Here is a 19,546-nt window from a genome sequence, read left to right on the forward strand (position 1 = left end):
CATATAATAAATTTGGTAAGAGGCCTGTGCGTGACATGTAGATATGGGTATTGCTGGCAGGCAAAACTTTTAGGTAAAAATACAACATTCTTTATTCTGATAATGCTAAACTTTAACCAGAAGCTGCATATAAAAAATCTTGTTTAAAAGTAGAACTTTGGATAGACCTTGGTTTTGAAATATTAAAAAAGGAGAGAGTTTTTTGGAATAAAATACTGTCTTGTTGTGGTTTTGAGTGGTTTTCTAAAGATTTTGCTTCCAAATATGCGCTAGTTATGAATTTCAAAACCATTTAGGTTGATTTTGGGAATCTGATTGACCAGAAGAAGCTAGAATCATCTTTGTTTTTAATTTAAATTAAAGGAATCAAGGGGTTCACATCTTAGAATATTTTGGAGAGACTTTCCAGGAAAAAAGTCAGGGGTTTTATTTTCATAAAGTATCTTAATGAAACATCTCTGACTGATACTCGTGACTTCAGAAAGAAGTCACTAGCTTTGAAGAGGGCTTTTTGCAGAGATTCTGATTGGAGATTCAATTATTTTGAGGTGAAAAAAACCAGAACCTCTTGATATTACCCCCAAAATGCAATGATGATTGGCTGTAGAAGACAGCTTGTTCCTCAGGCAGACAGTGGCAGTATCACATTTTACCTAACATCTGCACTCAAGGAAACTCTCCTCTCAGCAAGTCCCATTTCAATTGATTGCTGGACTAAAAAATGCTCTGGCTAATCTTTCGGCCACACGTTGGGCTCATTTTTGTTAGTGGAGGGACATCTCCGTTTCAGCATTTTCATACTTGTCTTTCTTAACTAAAAAGGTGCATAATTTAGTATCTAAGAGCAATACAGATACCCCAAGTTAAACAGTTTGATGTGTACGTATTACTAGCTCGGGTGGAGCGGGCTTATGGCTGACTACACTTTCATTTTTATTGACTTGTGTTCTTTGCAAATTAAATATATAATGATGTACTGCTTTGAACTGTATTGCTGTATTTCAAGAGGTCTACCTCAATGGTAAAGAGCAAAGCTATCTGTTACTTAGTCTCCCTCAATTTGGGCAGATGCTTTAATTGCTATCAGATACTTAGTCTTAAAGTCAGTCTAGGAGTTGTTTAACCTTCTTTTCATCGGCTGACTTGGCTAGAAAGGTGGCATTTGGCACTAGAAGTTATAGTTATATATACAAATATATATATGGGCTGCCTCCCAAAGCCGCCTCACTAACATTTCCAGATACGAAGTCAATAGGGAGACTTTATTGCTATATGTCTTAACCTCCCTCATCATTTGATTAAGCTGACTGGCTATGCCTTGGTTTGTTTTCACTTAATAACATGTAAGTCTTGTGGGTATCAGTTGCCACCTAAATATCTTGCATGAGGTGTGCCTGTGGTGAAAAAGGTGAGAGAGAATCATGCCATAGTTCAGAGAACAATGATAATTCTGGAATAATCAAACACAATTCCTCCAGAGAAGCAGTTTTTTATGTTTTCTGAGCTCTGCCTGGTGGGGTCAGGAAGGGTGGGCACTATCACCCAGACCCATTTCTCTGCTTTTTTTGCTGATTGGCACTGTAGGTAGCAGCGGTGGTTTGTATGGCTCTTTTTTTCTCTGTTGTTGAAGACTTCCATGAAGAGACACAAGAAAGAAAATATTCGCCAGGCTCATTCCTACTCTTACAGAATTCACTAGAAGCTGAATTAGGATCTTCTGCTTTCTCATCTTTCTTCTGCATTTTTAACGCAACAGACAACATGCACGTGGAAATAGTTACCACAAATGCAAATAGCCCCTGCAGTATAAGTAGCTGTTTTTTGAAAAACACAAAAATAGGTTTCCATTAAAAAAAACAGTAAGAGCTTTGGCAATTATTTAAAATTACTGTAAAAGCTGTAAGGTCAGAATCAAAGTAAAGATTCTTTTTAAGTAGTAGGAATTGGGTAGTAGGAATGCTCATTACAACCTAATCATATTAGTCATTAGTGTAGAGACTGCACAACATTTTCATCTTTAGGGTAAATTAGGCAACATACTGCTTCTATCTCTACAGAAGAAATGCTTTAGGAAGATGTCAACAATCTAAATTTCACTGAAAAATGTGTTTTAAATACAAGCAAAATAATTTTCTTCTTTCAGTGAGATAGATTGCCTAGAAAAAAGGCCCAATATTTTTTTAAAGTATGAGTAGTTACAATTGTTGTGAAATATAATCTTTATTGCTTTTTTTTACAAGGTTTATATTCATGCAAGATGCTATCAACAAGAAAAAGATCAAAAATATCTGAAACCCATCTGATAATCATATATGCACATCTCATCACATCTACATTTTCCCTACAGTTTTCAGAATTTAGAGGAAGCTGAGCCTGCCTGCCAAAGAGCATTACAATCAGATTCTGCGTATATAAATAAACTGCAAATTAACGTTAATTTTTACTGACTCTGCACCCAATTTACGGATTTCTACCAGAAGGGGGTGCTTTGAGCAAACTTGTGCTCAAGAGTCCTAAAGAGAAAACACCGAAGCCTTTTATCACACCATGGCACTTGATCTTCCATGTACTGTTTCAAATATTTTAAATACGTATCAGCCTGTTTTCAGTTATCAAAGTCTCCTCAGTCTTCGAGCATGTAAAAAGCATTAAATAAAACAAATGAATTAGTTTTGGAACCAGCTAAGTCTTCAAAAAGGACTCAGATGAGTGAAGTATCATGGAAAGATTTACTTATTTCAAATGTACTTGATAACACCAGTAGCTGAGAATTTTTTCCCAAGGTTTTTCTGGCACAATTTTTATTTATTTATTTATTTATTAATAAGGCAGATAGGGTTTGTAGGGCTTTAATTTGATGTGTAGTACAATGCCATTGCACATTTGCCTTTTTTAGTACAGTAATCGGAGTACTTATTTAGCAGGGGGTAGGGGGAGAAAGAGTAGTGTTTCGAATGCAACAAAAGTAGCCATTAAGCACAAGTTACCTCTAAACTACCATTCAGTTTGTTTGTGTCGGTGCTGAATATTTAGCAGTAGACATTGAAGCTCTGCCAAAGACTAGTTTCTGAGTTTTGAATTATTAGAAGTATACTGTCGTAGATGATAAGGTATATAAAAATGATCAGTCAGTCACTTTGCCAGAGTGACAGAATATTTTGAACTCTGCCCAGGAAAGCCAAACACGGCCAGATGTATTATGGGTATTATTTAGATGCAATTGAGTTGCACTTTATAATGTATTCTACTATAAATATGCATTTTTATTATATTAATAAAATATAATCCTTCATCCAATGTACTTTCAGATCAGTTCTGTTAATAGTGGGACTTTAAATATGCTGAAGTGTAGCTAAAGCATATTTGAAAAATGAAAATAAGTAATGTTTATCTTCAAGATGTAATTAAGGTTCATGTAAAGTTAATGTTAGGTTTTCTACACGAGATATACATCTCCACAAAGTCATATAGATACAAAATGAATAATTAACGGCATAGATAAATCCACTCTTATCACAAATAGACTAAGAACAAATGCCCGAGTCAATCTGCATATGAATATTTTTTATTACTCTTAGAAATGTAAATTAGAATTGCAAATATTTTCAAGCAGTAGTAGAATCAAACACTATGTGTCTCTTTAGGAGCCCACGAGGAAAGAGTCTCAGGTGGATTGGTAATACCTGTGCTTTTTGCCTTTATGGTAAGTGGGGTAGGTGAGCCCTTTTTGGAGGGAGATTGGTTTGGAGTTTTTTTAATATTCTGGGGGAAATGGCAAAGGCTGCTGAGTTGGAAGTGTCCTGTTCATTTAAGAAGCAGATAACCAGATCTCAAAAGAGACAGAAGAAACTGTCTAAGAATGTGGATGGGTTTTGCTGCTCACAAAGTTGGTAAGTCAACTGAAATCAAGCCTGAAAGCAGGCGTGTATCTGCAAGGACCCAGTGGGCAGGAAAACAATTGTTTGTAAATGCCTTCATTTTGTTGTGGTTTCAGGTAGTCACTTCAAGTTTGTACTTAAAGAATGACATATCCTGAGTTTAATTTCAATAGAACCAAGCTATATCTGATTTTAAAAGCCTTTCAGTCTGCTTTGGGGCACTCCCCGTAATTAAAAAATCTAACAAGGCTAGTGCAAGTCTTTGCCTGACTAGGAATCCTACCATGTACACTGCCTCGTGAAGCAGCAGATTAAAAAATTATTGGATAACTACATTAGTGTTAACAGTATGTCTAAAACAACAAAGGGTTTTAGCCTATGAAATGCTACTTCTGGCAGTTATTTTTTTTCTTTGTGGGAATCAAGGAAGACGAGTGTGGGAATCAAGGAAGATGAGTGTCTGAACCATGGAAGGTCAGAATATTTCTCATCTACTTCAGTGCAGAGAATGAAGAACTACGAGTACAGGAGCAGGGATGATCTCACTTTTCAGCAATTGTTTTGATTATCACTCATTCTTAAGCCACAGCTCAGCATACCGTCAAGCATGCAAAATAGCTCTGTTGAGATTTTACATAATAACCGGGAAAGGAATACATGAGCTCCCTCTGCCACCCAGAAAATGCTTTGGAGCAAGTGAAGGTTGGACTGAACTCAGCTAGCCAGGGAGGTCTTGGCCTCATGTTCACACAGAGCTGCTACTTTACAGCCTGCTCTTGGTACCGTCACTTGACCTCCTTGTGCCTCAATTTAAAGTAGCTGGCAAACCTGATTAAAAAGGAGACCCTCGCTGAAAACCAGGTGCTGTCATTGAGCTGAGCCCTTCTGGGCAGATGCCTTACAAAAATTAACTAAAATTAGCAACCCACCATTTAGGGTAACATGCAGCTGGTGAATGATGCAAGGATGATAGATGAGTCCTTATTTCCATTCTAAATTCTGTTCTTTTAGTAAATTAATAATGTCATCTGTACCAGCTAGACCACCGTGTTCACCTTTGCAGCTGCTGTGTTTTATCACAGCTTCCCTTTTAGCTGGGCTCTGTCCTTTTCACTTTTCATTATCACATCTGTAGTGGTGGCATTAAGAAATTACGGAAAAAATGGAAACTAGTAATGGTAGAATGAATTCCCAGTGTATAATTTATTGATATTTCTATGGTGTGGGCAGAGTGCCTCATATTTTCAGTAAATTAAACAGAACAAACAAACAAACAAACAAGTAGGGGAATAGTGTTACTTCCATTTTCTCATTAAGTGGCTTGTTCTAAGCTGAATGAAAATTCCTTGGCAGATGATGGGAAAAAGTGGGATTTCTGTCTTGTGCTTAAATCACGCTCTCATCTTTTCTGTGCATGTTCTGAATCCCAGACTGTGAAGGGTAGAAAAGGAAAAGCAACTATCTTGTTTTCATATCCACCTTATATTTGTGTGTTCACTGGAACTGCCAAATATTTCTGTGTAGAATTCTGCTCCTCATATTTAACTACAGGCTTTGGAGTGGTCACACAGCTTGATAATCTATAAATGGGGAATTAACTGTCAAGAACTGTAAATATTTTTCTAAGGGGGAAAAATAAATATGGGTTTAGGTGACAGAATTTAATAAGGACATGTTTTTGATTGTGAATAGCTCATTATAATTACATATATTCAGCGATTTTTTTTTTAAAGTTATCATTCTTGTTCATCCTGACTAAATATGTTGGCATAAATATGGGCAGTTAGTGTTCTGTGTCATCATTTATCATTTATATAGCACTGTAACTGTTAATGGTCCTTTATAATGTACAGAAGTATACTAAACAAGGACCATAACTCCGCTGTCAGGAGCTTATGAACTCTGAACCAAATATTTAGACTGGTTGATGTGATGTTCAGATAAGTCTTCTTTTGTATGTTGCTTGTACACTGAATTATCTCATAAAATGCTTGGTAATCTAGCCTTGCTCTAGTAGAGCATTTAAACCTAGTTCCAAGCATGACACTGGGGGAACTTCATGTTAAGGGTCTGTATATGTACATGTCTGCGCATGAAATTACCTGGTATAGGGCAAAACCATTCTGAACTGCCCCAGAGTGAGATTTGGGTAAATCAGTCCCAGAGATTATTTGATTTTGATATCGAATAGAGTTGCGGACATGCAACAAAATTCTTGAGTGAAGGATGAATCTCATGTTGACCGAATCTTTCTTATTAATACTGTCAAAAGCTCTCTGTGGGTCCTGCCTCCTCTCTCCCCATGCTCAGACTTCAGAGGGAATGAACGTTTAAATCTGCATGCCCTATGCAGTTTCAGTGACTCTGGACAACAGGGTGGGACCAGCATTACTGCACTGCGCTTCTGTTCAAGTGACATTTGGTTATTTAATTAGGAGCTGGGTATTCCTCAGCCTGAGGGGGAACTTCTCCTTTTTCCTTCCCCTCCCACCACTGCCGTCTTGAAGCATTTCCCAACAAAGAGGTCATATGCATTAATTTTATAGACCCTAGCCCTGTTTTATTGGTGGCAACACGGAAGAAGAAGGAAAGAAAAACAATAAAATAAAGAAAGGAAAAAGGCAGGCTACAAAACTTGCAAGCTGATGCTTAGACAAGTATCCCAGATATTTTTGTGTCCCCCCCCATATGCTATTCTAGAAACCATCTGAATTCTTAGCATTTCAATCTTTAAATATTTGCGGTAGTGTTACATCACGCAAACCGCAATCTAACATAGGGAAGTGACGCATGTGTGGGGCTGAACCAGGTGATTTTAAAGCTCCTTCCAAACTGCTGGGATTGGACACCTACACTCCAAGTGCATTGAGGACAGCAGCAATACTCAGTATTGTAAAAGACTGCAGTTCTTTATAAGTTCCTTAAGACTTGGCTAACCCAAATAAATGCTGTACCGTATGCAAAGTTTGCAATATCAGATGTGTTGAACAGACCCATTAGGAAAGCACCGTCAGTAACGTCCTTCTATCATAGAAGCATTTCCTATGCTTTTTTCCTAGTCATGACCTTTTGTGTTGTTGCTGTGACCTGACTTTGTTTATTATGTTTATGCTTTTCAGTGTGATTGTTTTGTATCACTCAGCAGGTCTTTGTACTTTGTTGTATCCAAAGTATTTCTTTGAGCTGTTTATCTGCAGTACAGGGAAAGGGCTAAACAGTTGTCCAGGTGCATCACTTGAGTGCATATAAAGAAGGAAAAGCCTTGATGAAGAAAAATCTATTTTTGTTAAACTAAATTTCAGTTTTTCAGTAACATAATAACAATATTACAGTTGATACCTTTCCTTCCCATATCTGGCCTCAACCTTTCTTTTTGCTCTTCCTTTGTGGCCTGCTGTTGGGGCACAAGGAATCCAAAAGTTAAGAGCCAGATCAGGTATTTTAATTGTTCTGCCTTAGTATCGCTCACTTTACTTTCTTAGATTGACAGTTGTTTAATTTGTTTTCCCCTTTAAAAGAAATCCTTTCAATATAAAGTAAGCAATAAGCAATAAAAAAAAAAAAAGAAAAGAAAAAAATGCCAGTAATAATATTAGCTACCAAACTACAGGACGCACTGAGACGTGTTACTGGAAATCTCTCTAGCTGTGCTCTTCTATTTTGTAAAAATAGTTCAGCCCAAGAATCTCACTTCCCACATTAATGTTAAATCGTCAACTAAAGAAGTTATTCTGGCCCTCTTTTTTTTCCCATCAATAATTTTTTAATATATATATTTTATTCCATTATGGAAGTGCTCTAAAAGGAGAAAAATGGAACAGTGCCCTCAAACTCATTATTCAATAAGGGGATACTGTAGTGAGCACTGTGAGTCATCGGTGAGGTCAAAAGCCTGAGTTCAGATTCATTTTCTACCTGCTGGAGAATATGGCATGATCCTACACCTCCCTCTGAGAAGTTCTGAAACTTTGGAACTGGGTCAGACTTCCTGGGTTACTTTCCTATCCCAATTTTGTGATTCTACTCCTGGAAATTCTCTCCTAGAAATTCTCTCCCAAACAAACCAACTGCACAAATGCCATCTGTTTTCATATTGATTTTAATGAAAACTATACAGTTTTTCTCACCCCATCTCATTTCTGTACCCTGAATAGCCACACTGCCAAATATTTCTGCAGCCTGAAACTTAAAGCAGCACTTTGCCTCTTCCCATCTGAGCTCAGTGCCACCTCATCCATGTACTTTCTATGTGCCAGACAACAGATTTTTTTTGTTTTTATTTAATTTTAATCTCCTCTTGGCTTGGTCCTGCACTTGCAAAACGGAGATCATAATACTGTCTACTCAAAATGGGCTGGCTGCCACACGTAGCCAGCTGATCTCAACTGAGGCATGCAGGTGTTACTGTGAATAACAACAGTCCATTTCAAGAATACTAGGGGTTTTCCTTATTTTTCAGCCCTGCAAACTGTAAGCATTCTCATATCTTTGTCTTTCTCTTGAAATGAGAACTTAGCATTGCGGTGCTGTGGCTTCAATATGTGCCAGGGGTCAGTAAGTCATGAGCTTCCAGACTAAAGGTATAATTCTCTGGTTTCCTGCTTAAGGTTGAAAGAAAGCAGGGTCCTTTCTGCTTATTCCTGTTTCCTTTTAATGTTGGGCCTTGAATGTTGCCCTTAATATTGCACATGGGAAACAGTGGATTTTTGACTGTGTGCAAGACAACATGAAGGTTTCATAGCACTTCACTTGTTTTCTGCAGAATGTTAATTGGCATCTTTCACAGGAACTGATTTATAACTTGAGTTCTCTTAAATCCAGATTCTGACCTGTTTATTAACAGTAAATTGTACCTCCCTGTCTTTTAAAAATGTATATGCTTGATTTAGGAATTATGCATATGGACAGATTACCACTAGCAGTACATTTTGACTATTCTTTATCAGTTAATTTTAGAAACCTGGTGTCACTGACTTTTATCATGGTGCAGTTAGAAACCTAAATTGGGGATGGTTGGCGATGCTTAAGTAAAACATTTTGTTTCTTAATAGTAGAAGGTTATGCAGAGACGCATTGCCAGGCACCATGGCTTTAGTAATGAGCAATAACTTGTTGAGTGCTGTTAACTTGATTGCTAGCGACTTCCATCTGTGTCAAGAAATAGGGCAGAACCTAGGTCAAGGAGGGCTCAAACTTGAGCATAGTTTAGTCTAAAAAATGCAGTTTGTTAGTAATATGGAGAAAGAACTCGAAGCAATTAACAAGGTTTAAATTTTTAGTTGAGATGAGAAAGGGGACATCAATATTGTCTGTTGTGGATGTGATTTATCTACAATATCTGTATCACCTGCCAACTTTTTATGCTACACAACTGGAAATCTGTGCTGCTTGTAAGAACCAGAGCAAATTTTAGCATGAGGTCATGATTAATTTGATTTGCAAGTTCTTATTTCCCAAATTGCATGGCAAAAATTATTTACTACTTAGTATGATTTGCTGATAACTGTTGTTGTGTTACTAAATATATATTATTTCTTATTTAAGAGGGGATTGTTTGGTATAGTGTTTTAATACCTCTGAGTTTACATGTTGACATGCTGAACTTTAAGAGAAGTGGCAATGGAGGACACTTGGCTTTTTCTTTTTTCTTTGGTGCATCTCTTCTTCAAAGGCATAATAGCTTAAAGTAGGGCAGTATTTAGAGTTGTGCAAGAATGAAAATTTAACAACTTCAGGAGGACAAAAAGCTAAGGCATTTACCCTCTCTCCTTTTTCCTCCCTCTCCAGTGTTTTCAGTCCTGTTTTTACACTGAGGCACTGTAAAGGAGCCCTCCTGTCTTCTCCTCACACATGCCATGACCTTCCCCTTTGAGTTCCTTGGACTGTGAGCCACGCTGGCTCAGCGTTAGGCAACCAACAAGCCATTTGTATTGCCTCTGATTTAAGCTCCTTAACTTTAAGTAGATGTGCCTTATTTTCATTGCTGAATAATATGAGGGATCTACATCTCAGATTAAGCTTCTGTTTTGGACAAGCCCTATGGAATTGGGCTAGCATAGGAACAGAGTACCAAGCAGCCAGCTGCAGCAACAGTTAATGCTGGGCTGCAAACGTGCGTTTAGTTTGAGGAAGCTGCTGTTTGTTGGCTGTCAAAGCACGTAAACCCAGGATTCTTGCAGTTACAGCTTTCTAAGAAAAGCATAAGGGTTCACTAGGCAGAAGTGAATGCTGATGTGTTAAAAAAAAAAAAAAAGAAAAAACAATCTGCCTCTCTTGTTACATCTCTGTAACATATTAAGAATCACGATCAGGTTGAAAACTTGGAACCTCCAGTACTTTGAAACTAGTAAAATGAATAACAGCTTTGAACATTAAGCTGTAGGATGATGCTGTTAGCTGGATACTATTTTATTCAAGAAGTGCCAGCTGTCCAATTAGGCTACTTCCTCAGCTAGACTGAAGCTGACTAGGGCACCGGTTACCCCTAACACAGGGTGAAGATCAGCCTTCTTTCTTGGTGGTGTACAGATCACTGAATTGTAAGGGGGCAGACTAAGTGTTTAAATAGTTTTATTTTTATAACACTAAACTACTTCCACTGTCTGAAACAGTGCAAGGGATTACTTTAAACAAAATATGAGCTGACCTGAAAAAGAAAAGCAGAAAATTTATAAAGAATCTCAAAGACCCTATACGCAGACTTGATCTAGAAGGAATTAATAACTCAACCAAAATAAGACTAAGTACCTGAGGGTGGCTATTTAATTGGTTTAAAAAAGTCAGATTTAAGACTTATGAGCAGACTAAACATCTGAAACCTGTTGAAAAAGTTGTTATCACTTTTTCCCCCTGAAATTCAGGGAAATCCCCTGAGAGGTGAGCTAGATGCAATAAAGGCAAGAAAGTTTAGAAATGGGAAAATAGTTGTTAAACAGCAGTCTCTCTACAGGTGCCTACTTAAGAGGAAGCAGATTCCAACAGCATCTTCCTCATAGGAGGAACAAACCAGGCTCAGAGAAATTTGTATCAGTGAGTATACAAAAATGGTTTTGGATAGCTTCTGTCTCTGAGGATCGACCATACCATGCTTTTGTTCCCACATATCTTCTCCTGGGAGGTCTTGGAGAATGTTCTTTTAGCTTGCTGTTTCATCATAGCCCTTGAACAAAGCCATGGCTAGTCTCACAGCAAGAGTAGCAAAGGTAAGCTGACTATAAGTAAACACTAGAAGAAACACAAACAATAACAAAAGGATAAAAACAATTTCTGGAGTCTTCTGCTTAGTACTAATGTAATTTTTTTTTCTTTAATATAATGTGCTTGTTGACTTGGCTTTCAGTGACATTAAATTTTCCTAATAGCACATTCTACCAAACACAGCTGAGTTTATCCTGTGAAAGGCCTCACGAAGACTGTTTTCTTCCACCTGATAAGAGTTTGCAGTGTCGTTTCCCCAGTGTATCTTAGTGCTCCGCAAGAGTAAACTGGAGGGGCTGAATATTTTACAGAAGTACAAAATGCTACTGAAGTCTCTTCTAGTACTGCTTCATTCTTTGCAGGAGAAGGTCTTAGGTTTCTCATGATGAAAAATCCTTCGTTAATTTTTAAGATCTTCAGATAAGATGGGCATGCATCATGATTCTCTTTGGTTTGGCAGAAAGCATGGATTCCTTTATTAGTTCAGGAATCATAAATCACATGAGCTTTTATCTAGTTTTAATATAATTCTATGTCTTTTTCTGAAATTCTGGCTATAGAAGAGTTCAGCGAGATGGAAAGTAAGCCTCATATTGTTTTGGTGAACTCATTTTTATATATCTATAGATATTTTATGGTGACCTTTAACTCGCAGAACAAATATTTTTGTTTCCCTACATGATGGCACTCATACCTATGGTGGTTCTGCTGCATGGAAAAAGGGGTGGGCTCAAAGAACAGATAGCGATGTGTCTCCACCACCTTTTTCTCCAAGAACAGGTCTGCCCTGAAAGCTGGGGTGTGGGATGCCACATTGCCATAGGCAGCTTACATCCAAGCAGAGAGATTGGTGTCTCATAGTGATTTTAAAACTGTCTACTTGCCATTTTCTACTGCATTCCAGCTGTATTGGGGGGACTGCAGTAGCTGGCAGAGAGTAATTTTGGCACACTGTGCAACACCCTGAGCAGTGTCCTATTCACAATTTGGTGCGGAGTCCATTAGCAGGAGTTTTAATGAACAAGTTACTGGGCAGCAAGATTGGCTTATATAATCCACCAAGAAGGCATTAAGTTTCTATTAAAAATGCTGCAAAATCCTTTCAAAATAAAGCCAAGCAATTTGCTAGTAAAACTTTGTTATCTGTGGATCTATGCAGGAATTCATTTGGTCCGAACATCTTACATTAATTTCCCTTCCTTTTTTAAGATACATTAAATGGTCAGATGCATTATGTAAATTAATAAATTATCCACCCCGTACAACTATAAAAGCTATTCCAGTGGAGCCCTCAGAAAAATTAAAGCCCATCAATACTGCCTGTTTTAGGCCTCCTATGTAGAAATAGCACATGATGGTTATGTATCAATGGCCCTCCAATACTAGTTACACAAAGTGATTTCCAGCAAGAGAGCTCTAATGGTTCAAGAGATGCAGTCATCTAAAAATAAATCAGCCTTTTCCAAAGTGCCCACAGCAGCACATCATAATCAAAGTTGATTACATTTGCACCCTACATCAAATGGATGTATCAGAGTGCACCAAATCACAGAGACCTAATGGTTCACACCTGGCAGATAGTGATTTGACATTTCACACTATTAATGTAAGTGTTCCTGAGGCATGAGATTCATAATACCAGGCTCTACTATAGTGTATTAAAGAGCTGTCTCAGCTAAGGAACATCACTCTGTCCATTGACTTCTTTTAATATAACAGGATCTTCTTCAGTCATAGATCATAATAAAGATTTTGTTCTGTCTGTAGAGTGTTTGCCTCCTTATCAAGACAGCAATGTAACTTTTTATCTTTCCTGTACCATCCTGACCAGAATGACCTACTTTCCAGTTGCCTAAGTCTATAGACTAAGTAATAGTTTAAACACCATTCTTTCTGTCTAGGCATATACACAGAGCATGGCCAAAACTTTCTAGTTGGGTTTTTCCCCCTTCCTGTTTTTTGGAAAAGGTGTGTATGTGTGACTGTATTTTACTTTTTCTGCATGCAAGTGGTGAGATCTGGTCTTTTAATTTTGTCTGTATCTGTATTTCCTGCAGTAGATCTGTCATCTTCTAAAATATGTTTTTTATGCATGTTGAAAAAGTGGGCGACAAACTGGCTTACGCAACAACCTTAGTCTTGTTTAAAACCGTTCGTTGTGGTCAACCCCTGCTTTCCAATTTTTCTTGTAATATTTCACGTTCCTCATGATTTCAGCCTTTCCACTGATCTTTGCTGCTTAACCATCGGTAGTCTGGCCCCTCCATGTTGTGAAGGATGCTTCTCTTCCCTTCTGCTTAACTTTGCATAGCCAGGTGATAAGAAGAAATCTGAAATATCTTCTAATTATGTGAGATGCGTAGCAGTTACAGTTTTGAATAAGCTTTTGAGAATTATTAAAATAAAGAAGAAAATACCTTAATTAAAGCTCAATCAACTGTCCTTCAGTTTCCTAAAATGGAGTTATTTTTAATCTGAAGACATTTACAGTATTAGGGGCTTTAGTGGTACAGGTTCTCCCTCCCCTGCTCTCCTTCATGTACCCTGATCTCTGGTATCTTGAGATTTTTTGCAGGATGGTTTGGAGGCCACGTGCCAATACCTTTTACGTCTTTTCTCCTCGCCTGATTATTGCATAGTTTTGCTGCGTTATGAGTCTTCATAATATCTGTTTCACATGCGTAGGACTACTTTCTCATGGCAGGATTATTGCAAGTCTTTTGTGCTGCTTATCTGTGTTCAAATTTATCATGAACATAATCCAAACAGGTGTGAAAATCTGATGTTGCCTTTACTATTGGCTAGCAGATGCTGCAACAAAAATAATTGGTACACCTAATTATTACCTGAAGATTTTGATCTTTCCACAGACAAACCTCCCGTGGACATAAAAGAGGATTCTTCCTGAGGAACGGAAGGGTTGGACCACAGATGACAGAGTTATGTGGGCAATTTAGGAGATCGAGTTCAACTGACTCATAGATAGTGGATATGTAATTGGGGGATGCTGCACACGTTCCTTGGAAAGGATTAGTCTCTTCATTAGTATTCAGCACAGCAATTTCCTGGCACGTGTTTGATTGACAAAGCACATACAAAGGCCTCCTAAAGCTTTTGTAGGAAATAAACAATATCCTGAGGCCAAATTCCTTGTCAGGAGTCTTGAGTTTTAGCAAGCAAGCAATTTATCATGTTCAGCCCACACAGGTGACAAATCAGTGTTGCAGATACTTCTGTACAGAAGCATCAGGCACTTGCAAAACTGTGGGTTTAATTTTTTTTTTAACTCCTTCAAGGAAAGGAGTGATCAGCAGCTAGATTTCTGGTGTGGGATTGCTCTTTATTTTTTGAAGTGTCAGCACGCTCAGGAATTTTATGTATTCACATGCCTTGAGTATCACTGAGCTTCTGCTGCTTAGCTCCAAAGCCTGGTCAGAACAACAGGTGGGACTTCACTGCCATGATGTGAATAGCTAATAAGACAATAATGGCTATGTGCAAAAACCAAAATTAAAGGTAACAAGAAGCTTAAGGAGATAGAAGCCTGAATCTCCCATTTCCTTTAGGCAGCACTGCTGAGCAGTTATTTTATTTTTTGTTATTCTACTTCTAAAATACCTGTGGTGTGGGAGCTAAAGTATTTTTATGAGACGACTTGTATATTGTTTCCCCTTTATTGCAAGTAGGGAAAGGCTATACCATAGCTAGTAGGAGATAACTATGCATTTCTAATTTGAATTTGCACTCCGAACATGGAGTTTTTGAAATTTACTTTAGGCTTAATCTGTGAGGAAAAGAGAAACTGATTCCTTTGAAGAATTTCCGTAAACCTGGAAGTTCAGTTGTTGACTTTTAGTATTTGAATAGGGCATCCCTGTGTGCTTTCTCCAAAAAAAGGAGTCCACTGAAAGTAAAGAAAAAGCATGAATGTAAGCTTTTTTTTTTTTTTAATTACTGTTAAAATCTGGGAATATGGTGGAAATTAATTTGAATAAATCCTCTGCATGAATAGGGTAGGGTGCCTGTAGAGACTTTGGGAAGAGCATGATGCACAGGGTAGAGCTTGCAGAATTAAATCTTGGGTATAGCTGTTAGTACAACTTATAAAAAAACAGTGACTTCCCCTCCCCCCCCAAAACCAATATTGAAATTAGCTGTTAACAGGAAATAGCTATACCTTCAACCAAGTACATTATTTCTGCTTCAGACTTTATGCAAATAATGAATAGGGAGTGATCCATAGTGAAAAGATTCATCCTTATATTCCTCTTTTCTATAAAATGTGTTAGATTCTTTAGTAAAAAAAAAAAAATAAATCCTCACTATAACCTAACATCATATCATATATGACAAAAAGTCTTTTAAACACCACTTGGGACACTGGTAAAAGTACTATGCATAGCAAGTGGCTTGGCTGGCTTTTAGAATTATTTAAAATCTTCAGCATGATCAAAATGCTAACTTATGGTACACATAGATACGGATAAACAATGTGTTTGTATTTTCACTTGTGTTAGTATTTGAAGGTAAAAGGAGGTAACACTTGAAATTTAACTACACATACTGGCACAGAAAAGACTTGCCCAAACCTGAATTGGTATTGGGTAGGATTTGTATGATTCACAATTAACAAAAGAAAAATAAATAATTCTAAATTATAAAATGGTCTCTCTTCAACAGTGAGGTTTTCTTCAAGAAAAAAAGGTGATTCTTAGTAGCTGCCATTTCAAGTGGAAATAAAAGATTAAGTATTTATTTAGAATGCCCAAATTCTGAGGGAAAAATTGGTACCTATATGAAATATGTATAAGAAGAAAACTGAAAGATCATTTAAGGGGACATATGAATTAATTAAAGTTTGTTTTGTTTTGCTTTCCTTGAAAAAAAAGCTTCTGTTATTGGTATTGATGGAAAGAATGATTACTTGGAAAGTAAATAGGGTTTTTTTAGAAAGGAAACAATGTTAATCTACTTAATCTACAAGGAACGAAGCAATAAACTCCTAAATAAGCAGTAAACTGCTGGAAAGTCACTCTTAATTCTTCTTCTCAAACAGTTTCTAATTCTAAGTATTCTTTGTACCTCTAGAAGAATAATGTGCCTTACTCTTTGTCCTTCAGGTATCCGTAGTTCAGTCTCTCAAACTATAATGGTCCTGGATTCTTTAAGCAGTACTTGATAACAGCAATTCTTAGTAGTCCTTTAATTCTCAATGTATAGATAACTGAGATGTTAGAAATCTGATTTTAAAGAAATTCTAATTGATTTGTGTGGTTTTGAAAAAGCAGATGGGATCTGTAGTCATTTTAGTTTAGGCTAATTGAGATGTTAAAGTTGTGGCTTTTTATCTGTAACATATGCAGAGCTTTCTGTAACCAACGCTGTTCCTTGAGCAATTATGTTCTCTGGAATCCAGGGTCTCTCGGGGTATTTCCCTGTTTACTAGACAGTGATGAACTTGGAACATATTGCTCATTTTACAATGTCTTTAAAGAATAAGAGTAATATGTTGGAGTTACGACCTGAAAACGTCACGAATGTGTGTTTAGAAAAGTGTTTAGTTATTCAGATATACTACAAAGCCTTAGTAAGTTGAATTCAAATGAAGATTCCTGATACCAAGAGTCCTTTCGTGGCATGTGGCAGGCTCACAAGGGGATTGTATTGATGAGGGGATACTTGGCCACAAGGAAAATACTGTCTAAAAAATATTTAATTCAGCTGCTTTTTAAGAGTTGTGATAATTTGTTTTATTATTTGGAGATGTTCCATTAGAAAAGTTCACACAATCACTGAATTTTGACAAAGGAAACCTTTTGTAAGAAACATGTACTGGTGCATTGATGGTACGTAACTAAGAGCAGGATGAACTCTTCTGAAACAGTTGCCTATCTTCAGAGATGCAAGCTCGGGCAAAGGGCTTGACTTAGCCTATGATGCAACTGTGATGGATCTGTTCTTTCAGAAACCTTTCCTCTGAAAGGAAGCAAAAGATCAGATATTTTTCATAGGCAATAATTTCTGTAAAATTTTACCTGTTTTCTTAGTAAGAAAACTTGTTTACATTGAGCACTGATTATTCAAGGCAATGGGAGACTGAAAGAAACCCCTAGATTAAGAAGCAGTGCATTAGGCTACAAGATCATTATTGCACATAACATTTATTTTTTGGAAAGGAAAATAAAGACACAAAGTTGTTGTGTCTTTGGCATAGAATAGCTGATCTACAGCCAAATAAAGTCTCAGACTAATACACCTTTATTATCTTTAGCAGTTATTATTTTAATCTAAAAAAAAAAATTCAATTTTGAAACAATGAAGAAAAGCACAAAAGAGATGTTTCTTTGAAACAGAAACGTCTTGAAAATCTTAAATAAAAGTACCTGGAGATATTAAACCATGGAAATCCTGTTTTCACTAGGTTTTGTTCAATTTTCCCTATCTGAAAATATTTAGAAACTAAAAAGGCCTTTACAGCTCTCTAAGCTTAATATTTGCTTTTATTTTTATTGAGGCTAAATGGCTTATTTCCATTCATAGTGTACTTTTTCTCTCAAGGAACTTAGACAGTTATTCTTTCCATACTGTTCTTCCAAGTGGTATTCTTGTCCTTAACAATCTATTGATAATGACCTCCTACGTACAGCACAATGGCAAAGTTTATTTCTGTTTGATGCTAAAACTATTCTAATGAAAAAAAAGTTCAATTATTTTACCTCTCCCTTGTGTTTTTTGACATAATATGTATATTTTCCTCTTTTGGTTAGTTATACACTTGCTAGTTAAGGTATCAGTAAATGATTTTGCAGAGAGCATTGTACACTTAAAATGAAGAGTCAAGCATACTCTTAAAAAGAAAACAATTTAAGTAGTATAAGTGAATACCAGATCATTTGCCTCGATAAGCCAACTGAGGGAAGATGTGTAGGAACTGTTGATGTTACGTCCTAAAGTTTTTATCCAAACAAGGTCAAATATATTTGTTCTGTCCTAATAGTTGAACTTGGATCTTAAGGAATAAGGTATCTAAATGTTCATTTAAAAACAAACGTTTGGTACAACTCAAGTGATAACTGTTACAACTTAAGTCCAGGTAGATGTAAGAACTTTTAACTTGGAAGCTTACAAATTTTATTTTATTTATTTTATTTTATTTTATTTTATTTTATTTTATTTTATTTTATTTTATTTTATTTTATTTTATTTTATTTTATTTTTTCATTCTGTGTTAGATTGTACTCAAGGCTTCAAAGTTTTGCTTCATGGCTGATGTGTTTCAGACAGATGTTATACTTGTGCTTCAAGTTTTATGTTAATGTTACTTCATGCTTGTACTAATGATTCGCTTTAACTGTGCATCGTTCTTTGAAAGTTATTAAAAAGTGAAAGTGAGCAAATAGACGTAAAATCTAGACTGCCTTCTGCCCTTTTACCCCTTCCTGCTCCCTCTTTGCTGCCTAGACTTCTGCTCAAGGCTCTTCAAGTCTAATCAGGTGTAAAGGATTGATAACTTTTACTCCATTACTTTTTACTTTTAGGTGTCTAGTGTTTTGTTTTAGTCAGAGAGGTGGAACAAGAAGTGTAATAATATAAAAATACATCCTGTTAGACTTAAGACTTCATAAGAGGAAAGTAACTTAAAATTATCAGCTAGCTTCCCTTGAAGTATCAGTTCAAGACAGGACTTGGCCAGTTCATACAACTTACCTCATGCATCCAGTTTTGGTATGAACTGAAGCAAACACTGTTAGGTCTGTTCATTGTATTAAAGCCACATAAGCCATCTAGGAGTCTTACTGCCCTTCAGTTGTTTGGAATGGCAGTAGCCACAACTCGAGGACTACCAGGGAAAGCATCACGGCTGTGGACATTCCCTCTCCCTTTGAGGGGAGGTACAGAGGGATGCCAAATTCCTTTACTCAGTTTGTTGCCTGTATGAATGATGGAGCCCTCTACATTTTGAAAATGAAGTGTATATTCGTGCATTTAGGAACTTCTGCCCTGTTCCTTCTCTTATTCCCCCTCCTTGTTCCATCACTGAAGACAAGAGTTTGGTCTTTGAATTAACAGTCCAGTACTTTTTTTACTGAGAAACTCATTCTCCTGTGGTTTGTTGTATTGTTTCAGACTGTTTGCAGACTTGGTTTCATTCTTTGTGTTGCTTATAGTTACAGTGTGTTTTTGAAGATTTTATTTCTCTGAAACAAAAATATATAAAAAACCAAGATACGCACAGTTTTAGGCTCGTGAACCTAGGTCTACCGGTGCCATGCCTCAATCCAGCTCTTTTCTTCCCTAAGATAAACTATTACATGTTCAAATGAGCTTTTATGCTCCCACTGCAAATAATTTAAATGGAGAGCAATTAACCAACATCAGAATTTCATCACGCTTGTATCATCCAATCCATATAACAAAGGGCTGTCTTTCAAGTCTAAATGACTAACTTTATCACCTAATTTGGCTGTGGC

General features: G+C 36.8%; 1 protein-coding gene across 1 annotated transcript in view; it reads left to right on the plus strand.

Annotated features, from left to right (window-relative positions):
* Window positions 1-19,546, plus strand: part of CNTNAP2 (contactin associated protein 2) — a 1,163,712-nt gene that overhangs the window by 51,794 nt on the left and 1,092,372 nt on the right. The window lies entirely within an intron of this gene.

This window comes from Chroicocephalus ridibundus, chromosome 2 (assembly GCF_963924245.1).
Source record: "Chroicocephalus ridibundus chromosome 2, bChrRid1.1, whole genome shotgun sequence".
NCBI lineage: Eukaryota > Metazoa > Chordata > Aves > Charadriiformes > Laridae > Chroicocephalus > Chroicocephalus ridibundus.